The 15,077-nt window shown below is 47.3% G+C and overlaps 1 pseudogene; it reads left to right on the top strand.

The window, feature by feature from the left end:
• Nucleotides 1-671: 671 nt before the first annotated feature.
• LOC138473491 (zinc finger protein 585A-like) overlaps nt 672-15,077 on the top strand; it is a 353,538-nt pseudogene continuing 339,132 nt past the window's right edge.

Raw genomic sequence — 15,077 nt, 5'->3', positions numbered from 1 at the left:
TTCTCCCAGTTTCTGTTATTCATTCTCTCTCCCAGGTGCCTAGAAGGACGACATGTACGTGTTGGAGACTTTGAATCACCAGCTTCCAAAAGCTACAAAAAAGAACAGAACATGCAAAAAGTCTCAGTTTAAATCTGTGAAACAGTGGCATTGCCATATATTAAACATCAGCATCCATCCAGGAAGCTTTAGTGACAGATATGGGCAGAGTTGCAATGAGAATGGTGTGTTATTACTGTATTGGCGCCTCTTCTCTTTGTGTAGGCGCAGTGGCGCACGCTCCGGTGAGCGCTATATTAGCCTAGCGCATGCGCACTTCCGTGTCCTCGTCGTGAGCATGGCCTTCCAAGCCTCCCGCAGATACTTCCGGAATCCCTTTTGTGCGCGTGTTCCAATTGTAGTTTTCGAGCTCTGCGCATGCTCTCTTCAGTATCCCCTTTGTCCGCATGCCTTGATTGCCGTATCTCGGCAGTGCGCATGCTCCCATAGAGCTTTCACACCTCAAGCATGCGCAGAAAGGAGTCACGGAAATCAGCCGGCGGAGTGCTGAGCCCCGAGCATGCGCAGAAAGGTTCCCACGAGTGCCGAGCACTGCGCATGTGTGTCCCCATCTCTGGGGCTTCTGAGCGCGGGTGAGCCCCCCCACCTCCTGCTCATCTCTCTGACCCCCTCCCCCGCCTCCTGCTCATCTCTCACCCCCTCCCCTGCCTCCTGCTCATCTCTCTGCACCCCTCCCCCGCCTCCTGCTCATCTCCCTGACCTCCTCCCCTGCCTCCTGCTCATCTCTCTGACCCCCTCCCCTGCCTCCTGCTCATCTCTCTGACCCCCTCCCCTGCCTCCTGCTCATCTCTCAGACCCCCTCCCCTGCCTCGTGCTCATCTCCCAGACCCCCTCCCCTGCCTCGTGCTCATCTCCCAGACCCCCTCCCCTGCCTCGTGCTCATCTCCCAGACCCCCTCCCCTGCCTCGTGCTCATCTCCCAGACCCCCTCCCCTGCCTCGTGCTCATCTCCCAGACCCCCTCCCCTGCCTCGTGCTCATCTCCCAGACCCCCTCCCCTGCCTCGTGCTCATCTCCCAGACCCCCTCCCCTGCCTCGTGCTCATCTCCCAGACCCCCTCCCCTGCCTCGTGCTCATCTCCCAGACCCCCCTCCCCTGCCTCGTGCTCATCTCCCAGACCCCCTCCCCTGCCTCGTGCTCATCTCCCAGACCCCCTCCCCTGCCTCCTGCTCATCTCTCTGCACCCCTCCCCTGCCTCCCGCTCATCTCCCAGACCCCCTCCCCTGCCTCCTGCTCCTCTCTCTGACCCCCTCCCCTGCCTCCTGCTCCTCTCTCTGACCCCCTCCCCTGACTCCTGCTCATCTCTCAGACCCCCTCCCCCGCCTCCTGCTCCTCTCTCTGACACCCCTCCCCCGCCTCCTGCTCCTCTCTCTCTGACCCCCTCCCCGCCTCCTGCTCCTCTCTCTGACCCCCTCCCATGCCTCCTGCTCATCTCCCAGACCCCCACCCCTGCCTCCTGCTCATCTCCCAGACCCCCTCCCCTGCCTCCTGCTCCTCTCTCTCTGACCCCCTCCCCTGCCTCCTGCACCTCTCTCTGACCCCCTCCCATGCCTCCTGCTCGTCTCTCTGACCCCCTCCCTTGCCTCCTGCTCATCTCCCAGACCCCCTCCCCTGCCTCCTGCTCATCTCTCTGACCCCCTCCCCTACCTCCTGCTCATCTCCCAGACCCCCTCCCCTGCCTCCTGCTCATCTCCCAGACCCCCTCCCCTGCCTCCTGCTCATCTCTCAGACCCCTCCCCCTGCCTGACCAATTTAGACCTTAGTGGTGCCCTCGGGTCCGCCAGCTCTTTTACATGGTGTATATATAGTTTGAGATGAGTTCATCACACGAATCCTCCTCTTTGGATTCCCTCAAAACTTTCATTATGTACTGTTCTAGGTGTGTGGTCTCAATTCTCTTGTAATTCCTGCTTTGTAGTCTCTTGTGCTCATTACAGTTATTTTTCTGTTGAGGATATTTTATGCACAAAGTGAATGACACTTTAAAGTGGTCTGTCCAAATGCACGGCATGGTTGTTTACCCACTAGTCTCTAGGTTATGCGTAACAACCTAGTCAAGTTGGTTCCCATTTGCCATGGTAGGATCTGCGTTCATGACCCTGTAATCAATATTATTCAACGTCTTCTCGAGGTTAATAGCCTTTTTGACTTTGGAATTACCACACCATCTATTGAAATCCCCCAGCAACAATGTGACAGTGCTAGTGCCCTTCAGGATGTTAAGTTGTTGCGTGATTTCATCATTAAATCTGATGTTAAAGATGGGGTCTATGTATCAAGAATATGCTGTTGCTGCTGTTATCTGTGGGGGGGTGTTTAAGATGTTAGATTTCACATCCAGTACATTTCGTTGTGGAGCGGAACATGTGAACAGAGTCCCTGACTATCATGGCGACTCCCCCATCCCAGTCTCTCTGTTTTTATGGTGAATGATATATCCCGCAGGGACAGTGATGGTGCATGTGGGTCCAATAGGGTCCTGCAGCCATGTTTCTGTAATGCAAGTAATATCCAAGTCTTCCTCCAGTATCAGATCATGAATGCTCTGGGCGTGTTTATTGAAAGGAGCAAGTATTTGCTAAACGCACCTCTTTGTGTTTTAGTATTTTTCCCTTATGAGGTGGATTGGTGTTGTGACTTGGTCTTCCTGAGTCAGGTGTGCCTGGAATGTTCCCTCCTTTAGGTTCCGGTGTGTGTCAGTTGAAGAGAGCCTGGCCTAGAGTAAGGGGGCTGGTGGATGTTTCTCCTTTATGTAACTTACTTTCTCTTACATCTTGTTACCTTATTCCTGTAACTTGAGCCTAAGTAAAGGACTTACTTGCAGAGTGCCTCTGTCTCTTCTTTGTTGTAGCAGGATCTAACCGTGGCGACCAGGATCTCAAAGAACCCATGAACCATGCCTAAACAGAAAATATAAATAAAGGGGAAGTTGAGAAGAAGCAGAAGACTGCAGAGCTGAAGTGTGGTCTAGAACCAAAAGGAAAAGAGACATCTACCGGACCCCAAAGGTAAGCCAAACCCTAGCCCATAGTAAGCAGTTGGGCCTTGAGCAGTGAGGGGCACTTGGGGGCTGGAATGCAGCTTCAGGGAGAAATGAGGAAAGGCCTGCTAGTAATGTGGGCAATCTTACTATGGAAGAATTTTTGCTGAGAGAAATGCGACGAAACTGAAGTGATATTAGCGCATGCACTCCCATTTTATTGCTTCAAGGTGAGTCTGCAAGGAGAGATTCAGCGCGGCTACTAGTGAGCCAGTGCCAGCAGCGGTGAGAGACACATGTCCATAAGTGATTAAACGCCAGTTATAGTGAAGGTCAGCATGATCACAACTGCAGGGTGGGATGGTGCCGGTATGAGTCTGTAGGCGCAGCAGAGCGTGAGGGACATACCTCCCAGGGGCGTGCTGCCTGAGTAGACGGAAGCAGGCGGCTTTGCAGAGGCGTAAGCTACGTTAGTCACTCTGCCTGATGTATAATGATTTTAGGCAGTATTCAACGGCCAAATTGTTGATTCGTTCCACGCTCATCGAGGTTGTCACTTCCTCTAAAGAACGGAGCGTTGCTAATAGCCCTACCGCCGAACCCCCCTGCGCTATTAGCGCCAGATCATGGGTTTGGCGGAACGGTTATTGCCCATTCCCCGTTGGGCCCGCTCGGGAATTCCTCATTCCCCATTGGGCCCAATGGGGAAAATTAGCGCTATAACCGCCGGCGGATTTCCCACCGGCGGTAAACGCGCTGAAAAATCAGCAAATTTCCCACGGATTTCCCCCCAGCTCGGAGCTGAGGGGAAATCTGCCAAGATCATGATCTGGCGGACCCTTAAATGCGGCGGTAAATAGCGCTACCGCCACATTTAAGGGTTACCACCAGACTCATGATGAGGCCCACTGTATGGAAAGAAGATTAGACTGGCCAATACAGAGGATAGTGTTGTGACTGAGTTGCCGGCAGTGTTTCACGGGCATCAAATTGTGAGGGAAAATATGCCCATAATTGAAGTGGGCACAGAAAGGGGAGTAAATCTAAAAGGACACATTTATAGTTAGTGGTAGTTTCATGATAGAGGCGCTGCACTATGTGATGGCTGTGTGGCGGCTATTGAAGATCTAGACCCTCATTGGAACGAGACTTGGGCCCATTGTCGTGCGTGCAGAGTTTTGTTTGGGGAGGAAGTTGACACCTCGATTGCTGTCTTGGAAGAACTGGATCCAGATTTCATCTGTTTTTTTTAGGGATCTTACAGTGTATAACAGAGAATATTAGGTTTAGTTGTGATGTGAGACCGGTGTTTCAGTGATTCTGCTGAGTTGAAACACGTGTGAGTTACTTGAAGAGTGGAAGTAGTCTCTCCCAGTTGCGCGCCCACCTCCATTACCGGTGGGCGCACAGCAGGGAGAGAATTCAAGAGTGCATATCCATGCCTTTTGGAAGTTCCGTGATGGGGGCGCTGCACTATGTGATGGCTGTGTGGCGGCTATTAAAGAGCTGGACCCTCATTGGAACAAGACTTGGGGCCATTGTCATGCGTGCAGAGTTTTGCTTGGAGAGGAAGTTGACACCTCGATTGCTGTCTTGGAAGAACTGGATCCAGATTTCATCTGTTTTTATTAGAGATCTAACTGTTTATAACAGAGAATACTAGGCTTAGTTGTGATGTGAGGCCGGTATTCAGTTAAGCCTGTTGAGTTAAAACACTTGCTGAAATTGGTTGTGGCTGAGTGGGAGTTGCTCGAAGAGGGGATGTATGTTGTGGCCTCTGTTGACTAGACTGTTACATTAGTTATGTAATATTGAGGAGAAAAATGCATTGGTCAGGTTGTGTTATGTGACAATGGCAACAATGTAATATTTTCTTCCGCAGGTTCTTCGTCAATTTTTTATGGACTTGGGTACTTATTGGTAATCTAAAGTTCAAAAAGAAGGTAATCGCATGGTGTGCATGGTGTGGAAATGGCGGTATACAGGCGTTGGGAGTATGGTAGCTGCCACATTATTGAAAGGGGGTTTGGTACCCTGTCTTTACACCACATTTTTGGAGGGTGGTTTACAACCCCGGCATAACGCCACGGTTTTGGAAAGGGGTTTGCAACCCCGGCTTCACGCCTCGATTTTGGAAGGGGGTTTACAACCCCAGCATAACGCCACGGTTTTTGGAGGCAGGTACACAACCCTGGCATCAGATGCGATAGTTGTGGGGATTGGGGTGGGGGTTTGGATCCCCAGCAATTAACATGCCATTATGTGGAGGGGGCGGGGGCTAGGTAGTCTCCTGTTAGTTTTGGATGTTGGACATCAAGTAGTAGCACTGGGTGGGTTACCTTGATCATCTGATATGCTGGACGGCTCCCCGGCACCCTGCAGGGGGCGAGGGGCAGTCTGTTTGCCCTTTGCGTGAGGTAGGTGTTGGTGTTTGGTGTATTTGTTTTGGAGGCTATGGGTGAGAAGTGGCTGTCTGAACCGTGATCCCAGTGGACTGATAGTATGATGAGACAATGGAGCGGTGAGTGCTGGTTGTTGGATCTTGTTAGTTGCGAGAGGGTATTTGGGGGTCGGTCCTCATGTTAGGTGTGCACTGGATAAGAGGGGAGGGGTTTGAAAAAAGATGCCTGTGCACTAGGTTATCCACCTTTAGTTATGGGTTGGGACCCAGGCGTGCTGCGTGCGCAGTCCCACAGAGCCTACCCTTCCAAGGCTCAAAGTCAATTAGAAGTTACAATTAGTATGGGAATGCAGTCAAACACGCAAAGCCAAACAGGTATGAAATAGATTCAAAATAATTATGTAGATATATTCGCAAAGTGCAAATCTAGCATAGACACGGATTGTTTTAATTGGTTTCTGTACAGCCGACATGTGCTTCGACCCAAATGGTCGTTTTCAAGGCCCAAAATCCAAGATGGATTGTACCAGGGGGCAGTGATGAAATTCATTTATGACCAAAGAGATAAATCATCAGGAATGGAGTATGGTCCCAGACGTATGGTAAGTATATCACGGAAATCTGAAGGCGATGTTCAAGATTCAAGAGAGGTTATATAACAGATTCAATCCAAAGGCGGCGCCGGTACAGCAGAATCAAAGAGCAGTACCATTTGGTAAAAGGCTACAATTATTCTCAGACAGTGCAAATATTCAGAGTTCACCAGAATATTCAATTCAATATGCTAGGCCGAAGTCAATGTGCTAAAGTCTTGCATAGGATAAAGCAGTTCTGGTAGCTAAATAGAAAAGTGCCTGCAAAAGTTCTAAGGAATAGTTTTTTAGCAAGAAGTATCATATGTTTGGTCACAAGCAGATTAGGCCTGTGAGTTGGGAAAGTGTCAAGCACTTTAACCACGAGAGGTTCTTACAAATGAAGAAAAAGTCAAATGAAGAAAAAGTCAGCTGATGACTTCTGTTCCTGGCAGTTCCTGCAGATCTCGCTGCTCCTGGGCCTCAGTCGTGGAGACAAGAAGGAGGACTTCGGGGGACTCCTGCACTGCACTTGAACAGTCAAAAAGCTTCACAAAACTTCAATTCCGGTAGCTGTAAGTCAAGCACACAAACTGGTGTCTCTCTCCCTGGCTAGACAGTTTCCTGCAGCACTCTGAGGAAAATGCAATCGGCTCCAAGATGAGTATCCAGGTGGCTTCGTGTCGAGTTGATTGGTCCCACCAAGGGAGAAGTCGTCCTTGCAGGGGCTTCTCTGCCGAGGTGAACTTGGCGATTCGGACCTGCAGCAGGGCTTCACCGGGCAAACCAACGGTCCAGGAGTTGCAGCAGCCGTCCTCTTCAAGCTCACCTTCGGTTCTTTTGTTCCAGTGGTCGACTCTGCCTTCCAAGCCAAGAGACTCGCCTTTTATTTAGTTCTCTCCCATTCATTCCAGCCTAGCTGTCACTCACCCAGCAGGGTGGCGGTCCTTGCTGGACAGTCAGCCAACCAATCACTACAGAGTACACTTGAGTCTCCTAGGAGACTAAGCACAGGGAGTTTCGGGCACCTCCCTCACTTCCAGCCCATCCCAGACACTCGGGCGCCAGAGGCGGTCTTCACTCCTTAAGCCTGCCAAAGGCGAATGAATAAAGGGACCAAATCTGGATTGGCGCCCAGAGACAAACTCTAGAAGGACTTTTCCACAAAGAAATGGCGAAAAAAAAAGACCAGGATCTGTTTAGACAAAGGAGGCTCAGACACCATCTTGAAAAACATGGCTCCTGAAATTTAACGCTACCGGAGCTACGAATAGTTAGCGGTCGGGAAAAATCATGGTACTTCGTTGTAAAAACCACTGCCACCAGCCATTCTGAGAGGAAAGGGTAGCATTTATTTGTTTGTTTGTTTATTTGTATTGCGCACCTGGCCCAAAGGCATCTGGGCGCATTTCTTAAAGAAGGTACAATGGTTACAAGGAAAGGTACATATAATAACAGTGATTTACATCAATGGCAAAATACAGTAAGGAGTACATACCTTACAAAGAGGCAATATTAACTAGAGTGAGTAACATATTTATAACAGAGGCACAGTTACTAACGTAGGAAAGTATATTTACAGGAGGTAAAGAGAGATGGTTGTAGAAGAGCGGCAAGTTTACGTAAATGACGTAGTGTGGTCCTGCTCGATAAGCCTTCTTAAACGCATGGTAAGAAGGTTCAGCTCTGAGTGTAGGAGGTAATGTGTTCCAGATTTTGGCGCCCAGGTCTGGGAAACTAGATCCCCCTGCCTTCTGGAGCTTGAGTCTTGGAATAGACAATGAGTGGGCTTGAGCAGATCTTGAGGGTCTGCTAGGAGTGTGGGCAGTGAAGCGGTTGGCAAGATAGATGGGTGCCTGGTTAGCTTGGGATTTGTTAGTCAAAGCAAGAGTTTTGAGTGATATTCTTTAGGCAACAGGGAGCCAGTGTAGACTATGTCGTGTGTCAGAGATAGGAAGTTTCCTAGGGATGTTGAGAGCTACCCTTATAGCATTATTCTGGGTGACCTGGAGCTTATTGCTATTTCTTTGGCTGGTCCCTAAATATAGGGCATTACAATAATCAATGTTTGCCATAACAAGGGTTCTGGCGAGGATGATGCAGTTGGGTCCGTTAGGAAAGGTCTACATGCTGTTATAAGCTTGCAAGTGTAGGCCGATACTGATACCACAGCATTAGTTTGTCTTGTGAGTGACAGGGTGGAATCAAGATAGATACCTAGTGTTTTTGTATCATTAATGCTATTCCCGTCAGTAATGAAGGATTTGAAGGCGAGGTGCAGTTTACTGAGTCTAGTATGTGAACCTAGGGTGAGTAGCTCCGTTTTTTCATCATTTAGACACAGTCCATGATGTGCCATCCAGGCCTGGATGACAGAGCAAACATCGTTAAGTGCTTTAGAGTCAATAGCACGGTTACCAGTGATAGGGGTGAGTATCTGGGTGTCATCAGCATAACCAGATGATCGAGAATATCGAAGAGGGGTTTTGAAAATACATTGTATAGTGTCAGGGAGACACAAGATCCTTGTGGGACCCCACACAGGACTGGTGATGGTTCAGCAGAAGCGGTCGGTGAAAAGACACGCATGGTTTTGTTTGCCAAGAATGATCCGATACAGGCGGTCGCTTCGTCTCAGAAGTGGGCAGCAGTTTTGATGTTGGCCCAAAATTTGGTGGTTGACCAAATTGAAAGCTGCCGATAGGTCAAGCAATAGAAGTAGGGCCAGCTTGCCTTTATCTTTTAAATCCTCCATTTGTGTTTTTAGGTCAATAAGGGAAGTTTCTGTTCCGTGTCTAGGACGGAAGCCCGATTGACGGAGGCCATGGAGTTTGTTCGATTCATGGTAAGCCTGAATTTGTAAATAGGCTCCCCTGTCCAGAATTATTAGGAGGAAGGGAATTGTGGTAATGGGTCTGTAATTAGCCGGGTTATTAGGCTCAAGGGTAGGGTTTATGATTAAGGGGATAACCCAGGCATCCTTGAGGTTGTCCGGGACAATCCCAGATTTAAAGGAAGCGTTTATGGAGATAGTGATAAAGGGGGCAAGCTCATGGGCCGCCTCCTTAATGAGAGGTGGTGGGCAGGAGTCACCTTAACAGTTGGAAGGTTTCAGCTTTTTAATAATGTTCTCTACTTCACAAGTGGAAAGCGGTGAGAAGCTGAATGGTTTGGCAGGATGTGGTGAAGTTGTGGTGTTAAATGCAGAGTTCAGTACAGGATCTGGGACTAAACTACATTTTTTAATGTTCATTTTAGATTGTAATGTTGATATTTTATCAAGAAGAGCTTTCTGGGTGTTGGCGCTCCAGGCGGAATTTGTGTTACACTGGTCTAATGGGGCTACGGGAGGCTCCAGGTCTTTAAGGATCTTAAAGAGCTCTTTAGTAGTAAATTCGGCCAGCAAGATATGATTGTTGTAAGCATCTTTTTTGGCAAGGAATATAGTTTATTTGTAGTTAGATGATGCAGTAATCGGGGAACTTTTATTAGCGCCAGATGGTGCTTTTCAAATGTGCATCTGCATTACTTTCAGCTTTGCAGAGGTCTCTGAGATGAGGTGTAAACCACAAATTCAGATGTGGACGTGGTTTTGGTTTACGCAATTATAGTGGGGCTATAGCGTTTAGAGCTTTTAGGATAGTGAGGTTATAGGTGTCCACTAGGACTGTAGGGTCAGAATTAGATGATGACATATTATTAAGAAGGGGGGTAATTAAAGGGTGCAGTTTCTCCTTAGTGATGTCCTATTTGTTACGAGTAGGGCTGGCAGGTGCTATGTTTGTTTTGGAACTTAGAGGGGAGGCTTTGATGGAGAAGATTATTTTGTGGTGGTCTGACCATAAGCATGGTGTTATTGACAACAGGTTAATTGTGCAGTTCAAGTCTGGAAGCCAGTTAAGGGTTTTACACTTGATGCAAGTAAGTTCCTGGATGTGCTGAGTGAAGCCTAGATCCATTAGGGAGTTGGCAAGGTCAAGGGCTATGGAATCAATCAGGTCTTGGTAGCCGAGATTGATGTCTCCAAGTAATATTATTTGTGAGTTGGGCTTGGTGTTGGCAGCAAGGATAGTGGAGATATCCTCGGTGAAGGAGGCAATAAGTCCTGGTGGCCTGTAGATGAGGTGCATTGATGCAGTGTGGTTGGGTGAGATGGGTAATTTGACCGATAACAATTCAGCAGAGGGGATCTGCGAGTGCGGAGTAGGTCTGAGCCCAAGGGAGCTTTTGAAGATTATGGCAATGCCGCCGCCTTTGGATTGGTTGGTACTCCTATCACATCTAATGATGGCATAGTTGTCTGGTATAGGCAAGTCTCAGTAGGTTAACATGGCAACACTGCCCAAGCCTCGAGCATGAGATTGCTCTCAGGGCACCACAGGCCACATTAGACTAGCGAGCATGTCTCAATAGCTTACAACACTGCCCAAGCCTCGAGCATGAGATCATTCTCAGGGCACCACCAGCCACATTGTACAAGTGAGCCAGTCTCAGTAGGTTTACATGGCAACACTGCCCAAGCCTCGAGCATGAGATCGTTCTCAGGGCACCACAGGCCACATTGGACTAGCGAGCAAGTCCCAATAGGTTAACATGGCAGCACTGCCCAAGCCTCGAGCACAAGATCGTTCTCAGGGCTCCACAGGCCACATTGGACTAGCGAGCAAGTCTCAGTAGGTTAACATGGCAGCACTGCCCAAGCCTCGAGCATGAGATTGCTCTCAGGGCACCACCAGCCACGTTGGACTAGCGAGCAAGTCTCAATAGGTTAACATGGCAACACTGCCCAAGCCTCGAGCATGAGATTGCTCTCAGGGCACCACAGGCCACATGGCAACACTGCCCAAGCCTCGAGCATGAGATTGTTCTCAGGGCACCACAGGTCACATTAGACTAGCGAGTGGTAAGGCTTTCATTGGGCTCTTCTCACAGAACTGGATGGTGCCTGCAGAGAAGGCTCCAGAAATGACATCACAGCTTAAATACTGCTTCCCTTTAGACACCGGGTGAAACTGGAGAGGAGGAACGGTTGTGAATCTGTGTTGGCAGAATGACCTCTGCAAAACAAGCATCTGGGGTTAAATGTCAACTTGCCTCCTTTCCAATCATAGGATCCCTGTACCCCCAAGAATTCACAAATATTAAATTAACTGTTGGAAGTAATGGATTCAGTTGTGTTTGAAATGAGTATGTGAGAAAGCTTCTTTCATTTTGGTAGTACATTGAATGAACATTAAATTGGGTTGTATATTGCTCTTCATGCTGGAGTCCCACCTCTAAGCGTGGGACCGGGTTTTGAACCCTTGTTGCTCTGCGTTGTCTTCCCTTCCAAGTTGTTGGATATTAGCAATGATGGGGCACCATCCCCACTAGATACTAGAGATGTGTTGAGAGCAGTTCTCAGGGTAACATTTAGTGAGTTCTTGGTCACAGCACAGAGGGCACAGGGGCACGCTGAGATTGAACCTATTCTTGGGCACAGCACAGAGGGTACAGTGGCACGCTGAGATTGAACCTGTTCTTGGGCACAGCACAGAGGGTACAGTGGCACACTGAGATTGAACGTATTCTTGGGCAAAGCACAGAGGGTGCAGGGGCACGCTGAGATTGAAGCTATTCTTGGGCACAGCACAGGGGGTGCAGGGGCACGCTGAGATTGAACCTATTCTAGGGCACAGCACAGGGGGTGCAGGGGCACGCTGAGATTGAACCTATTCTAGGGCACAGCACAGGGGGTGCAGGGGCACGCTGAGATTGAAAGTAGGGTCCATTTATCAGAATCCACAACAAGACAGGCTTTGGGACACTGGCAAGTGACAGAACCATTTGCACACACCCCTTAACAGTAAGACTGCATGTGTGTCCCCCTCCTGAGTTTTAACCTGTGGTATTTTGTACAGGGCAATACAAGTGGTACCCCTTGGGCCAATTAACTTTATTACATGGCAATAGGGCATTTGTATAAACAATTAGGAAGTAAAATGGGACAATAGAGGGAAGTTGGGGGGAGTCTCCCATACACTTTGCCTCATTCTATTGTTCTCTGGCATAAGCTTGTTCTTTCTGTGAATCTTAAAGGAAGGGGGATGTGTTTCGAGATTATCTGTTTAAAGTCAGTGTTTAAATGCAGTGTAGCAGGGCCTGTGCCATTCACACTGTGATAAGAAACTGGTGCTTTTTCTTTCAATCTCAGTTCAGTCCTTGTTTCCTCAATAGTGCTGGTATATATTTGTGTTTGCCCACATGAAATGAGGTCATCAGTGATTGCACAATAGAGTTCTCAAACATGTCATATTGGTGAAGAACGGCTGAACTAGGCTCAAACGCCTGCCTTTATCGTGGGTATGGAAATGGGGCGCTTTAAAGTAATAGTTTAGTCATTTGGAATGATGATTAAAATATGCGCTTAAAATGTTTGTCACCCACTCAGTTCTTTTTCACTTTTGCTCTTGGATGCTAAAACGTTCTAAATAACTATAAATGTTTGCACTATTCCTACTGCAAATCACTATTTCTACTGCAAATCACCTCTATCACATTTCAAGGGTCTCATTGGAGCACCACTAATCTGCCACCTATCATGGTGCCTTGTTACTATGTGAGTAATTAACTAATGCACATCACTATTACTGAGCACCATTTCACTATTACTGAGAACCATTTTCATTTTCACTATTACCGAGAACCATTTTCCCTATTACTGATAATCATTTTCATTTTCACTATTACTGAGAGCCATTGCACTATTACTGGGAACCATTGCACTACTACTGAGAGCCATTCTGCATGTTACATGTGATGCCTGCGATTATGAACGTGTTGAAACTAATAACGTACTTCTCATTTTCCTTCAATAGGTGACTGTTGGCCCAGAAAAGTCAACAACAGTGATTGTTAAATTCTGTGGACTAATGAAGTGGAAAGCCTGAAACCAGCATTAAAGACTAACAACAAAAGGGTTTGAGAATGATAGCACCAGGGCTTTTTGTGCAGTGAGACAAGGCTTTTTGATTTGCCTATTGTGCTAGTCTATATACATTCTGAATGTAAGTCTAGTTTGTTTAAAGAATTATTTGGAAACACCCATAAAATCAAATTACTAACAATATCCATGCACTGAATATTTTAAAAGCTTCAGTCAGAGGAAAACGAATGTTTGTCCCCAGAAATTATCTACAGACTGAAAGCTCACCTGTGCCCTGAATTTGATGAAAGGATCAGTGGAAAAGGGCCTTTTATTAAGTGGCTGTCAAAATATACTGGCGAGAAACCATACACGTGCTTACCATGTCGAGAATGTTGCCATCTCAAAAACAAACTTATTGCCCACATGAGGACATAGGTAAACATCCTCATCAGTGCACTGAATTTGAGAATAATGTCCATTTGCCTGATACACTTATCTGCCAACAAGTACATACAGGCCAGAAACCTCATGTGTGTATTGACTGTGGTAAAGGGTTTGCTCAGAAGGGGGCTCTTATTAACCACCAGAGAACCCATACAGGTGAGAGACCCCATGAGTGCACAGAATGTGGGAGAGGGTTTACTCAGAAGGTACATCTTACTATCCACCATAGAACCCATACAGGTGAGAAATTGCATGAGTGCACTGAATGTGGGAAAGGGTTTGCTTGGACGGGAGCGCTCATTATCCACCAGATGACACATACAGGTGAGAAACCTCATGAGTGCACTGCGTGTGGGAAAGAATTTGCTCGTAAGGGAACTCTCACTATCCACCAGAGAACACATACAGGTGAGAAACCACATGAGTGCATTGAATGTGGGACAGGGTTTTCTGGGAAGGGAGCACTAGCCCGTCACCAGAGAACACATACAGGTGAGAAACCTCATGTGTGCACTGAATGTGGGAAAGGGTTTGCTCGGAAGGGAGCGCTCACTATCCACCAGAGAACACATACAGGTGAGAAACCTTATGGGTGCACTGAATGTGGGAAAGTGTTTGCTGATAAGAGAATTCTTGTTATCCACCACAGAACACACACAGGTGAGAAACCTCACAAGTGCAGTGAATGTGGGAAAGGGTTTGCTGCAAAGAGAAATCTTGCCATCCACCATAGAACACATACAGGGGTGAAACCTCATGTGTGCCCTGAATGCGGAAAAAGCTTCATTCAGAACAGAAATCTCATTGGGCACCAGAGCAAACATAAACGTCAGTATCCGTTTCAGTCTACTTAATATGGAAACACTTCAGGATGATATTATCCGCCAGGAGAAAGGACACGTAGGTGGTGAATCCTCATCTGCAATGGAAGCTTCAGAGAGGAGAGACGGTGCTTCTTCAATGGGACTGAGTTTGGGAATTGTAGTTTATTACACTATTGCCTTTCTCTAGGAAAACACTCTTCTCCCCAGGATCCCCTCTAGTGTATTACACCAATCGCGATCTCTGATCCGGAATACAAAATCTTCACGTCCATTATTCTGGAAGAACTGGATGTTTGGGTTACCAACAACAACATAATAGATGTTAAAAAAATAGGTTTCAGAAAGAACGTAGGGACTGACTGTGGAGGCCTTATTTTAAAAAGTCTCCAATCTAAAACAGTCAAGAACTTGGGCTATGTGATTTTTGTGGCCTCAATGGACCTCTCTAAAGCATTCGATCTAGTCGATAGACATACCTTATGGTCAATTCTAACAGATCTTGCGATTCCCAGACATTTATTAGAGATGATTATCGATTTATACTCTGATACAAAGATTAAGGTAAGGCTTAATTCAGCTGGGCGACTCTCGTCTGAAATTTCTATTTCTAACGGTCTAAGACAAGGCTGGAAGCTTGCGGCCATTCTATTCAATTCATATGTCTCTAAGGCCGCACAGGCAATGGAGGGTAAGGGTTTGGTGCCACCTAAACTAGGCGAAACCCCAATCGAATGGATAGCATACGCCGATGATTTTTTATTATTGGATCGCACAAAAATAGGCTTACAAAAATTGATTAATACTTTTGTGATATTTACTGCTGGCCTACATCTAAAAATCAATGCTGCTAAAACAATTATTATAAGAATGGGAAAATCAAATAAAAAACAT

This window comes from Ambystoma mexicanum, chromosome 8 (assembly GCF_040938575.1).
Source record: "Ambystoma mexicanum isolate Mex_15411 chromosome 8, UKY_AmexF1_1, whole genome shotgun sequence".
Lineage (NCBI taxonomy): Eukaryota > Metazoa > Chordata > Amphibia > Caudata > Ambystomatidae > Ambystoma > Ambystoma mexicanum.
Note: the sequence above shows the minus strand (reverse complement) of the source record. Positions and strands in the feature narration are given on the sequence as shown.